Consider the following 1,545-nt stretch of genomic DNA (forward strand, 5'->3'; position numbering starts at 1 on the left):
TAATGGCCCAAATACCATAAGACCACTGAATTTGGAACTGGGAAAATGGCAATACTCCTTTTCAAATATTTTTTTCTAGATAGTAAAATATTGAGCTGGAAGGAATGATGTCCATTAGAAATAAATTTCCATGTAATATTTGTCTTTTTCTTTAAGTGATGCAGAATCGAACCTCAGTAACAGAATTTATGCTTCTGGGAGTGACTGATATCCAGTGGCTGGAGCCTTTGCTCTTTGTCATTTTCCTGGTCGTCTACTTTGTCAATGTGACTGGGAATGGAGCCATCTTGCTGATTGTCACCTCTGATCCTAAACTCCATTCACCAATGTATTTCTTCCTGGGAAACCCTCTCCTGTCTAGATATCACCTACTCCACAGTGACATTTGCCAAAAATGCTAGAAAACTTCCTCTCTAGACAAAAAAGAATTTCTTTTGTTGAATGTATAACTCAGCTGCATTTCTTCCATTTCCTGGGCAGCACAGAGACCATGTTATTGCCTGTGATGGCCTGGACCGCTTCGTGGCCATCTGCAAACCTCTTCATTACACTGTCATCATGAATCGTCAACGTTGTACACAGATGGCTGTCACGATCTGGACTCTTGGTTTTTTCCATGCCCTGTTGCATGCCATAATGACTTCTCGTTTGAACTTCTGTGGTTCTAATCATATCCACCATTTCTATTGTGACATTAAGCCATTGCTGGATCTGGCCTGTGGGAACACTGAGATCAACCAGAGGCTGCTCAATATTGTCACAGGGACGATTGCCATAGGCTCATTCTCTCTAACACTTCTTTCCTATTTCTACATTATCACCTATCTCATCTTCAAGACCCGTTCTTGTAGCATGCTTCAAAAGGCACTGTCCACTTGTGCATCACACTTTATGGTAGTTATTCTTTTTTATGCCCCTGTTCTCTTCACCTACACTCGTCCTACTTCAGAAAACTCCATGGACCAGGAACGGTTCATTGCTATCATGTACACAGTGGTCACTCCTGTTTAAATCCACTCATATATACTTTGAGGAACAAGGAAGTAAAGGGGGCATTGTATAGGCTAATCAGTAAAAGACTGACTTGAAGAAATCTAGAAAACCCTTCTGAAACATAATAGATAAAGAGAAACATAAGGTGTTTAATAATGCTCTTTCTCAATTCTTAATTATAATATTTGTAGCATAGAGAACAAGTTAAAGGAAAAATAAATGGTAAGATCCAGTCCAGTTTTAATAAGCAATGAGATTGCATGTAATGTAAGAGAAAGATGAAAAAAAGGGACACTAGTCATGGAATCTAATGTTGATTTTATTGGGGAATATCAGTTGATATATTTGATTTTTTTACATGTTTTTATATGAAACATGTATAGAGATATTACCATATTGCTCATGTATTAGGAACCTGGAAGTTTTTATGCCTATTTGTCTGTGTGGTCTCTTCAAGTGAACATATTTTATATGAGCAATAAACTTTTATGCTATCATAAATTAAGTACTCCATTATTAAGAAATAATTATTCAATTGGAAAAGACTGACTC

At 37.3% G+C, this 1,545-nt stretch overlaps 1 pseudogene; it reads left to right on the forward strand.

Annotated features, from left to right (window-relative positions):
- The first annotated feature begins 158 nt into the window (after positions 1 to 158).
- On the forward strand, positions 159 to 1,088 carry LOC119251100 (olfactory receptor 12D2-like; annotated as a pseudogene).
- Positions 1,089 to 1,545: the final 457 nt, after the last annotated feature.

The sequence above is a fragment of the Talpa occidentalis genome, unplaced genomic scaffold (genome assembly GCF_014898055.3).
Source record: "Talpa occidentalis isolate TD23 unplaced genomic scaffold, MPIMG_talOcc4v2.1 talOcc4.2, whole genome shotgun sequence".
Lineage (NCBI taxonomy): Eukaryota > Metazoa > Chordata > Mammalia > Eulipotyphla > Talpidae > Talpa > Talpa occidentalis.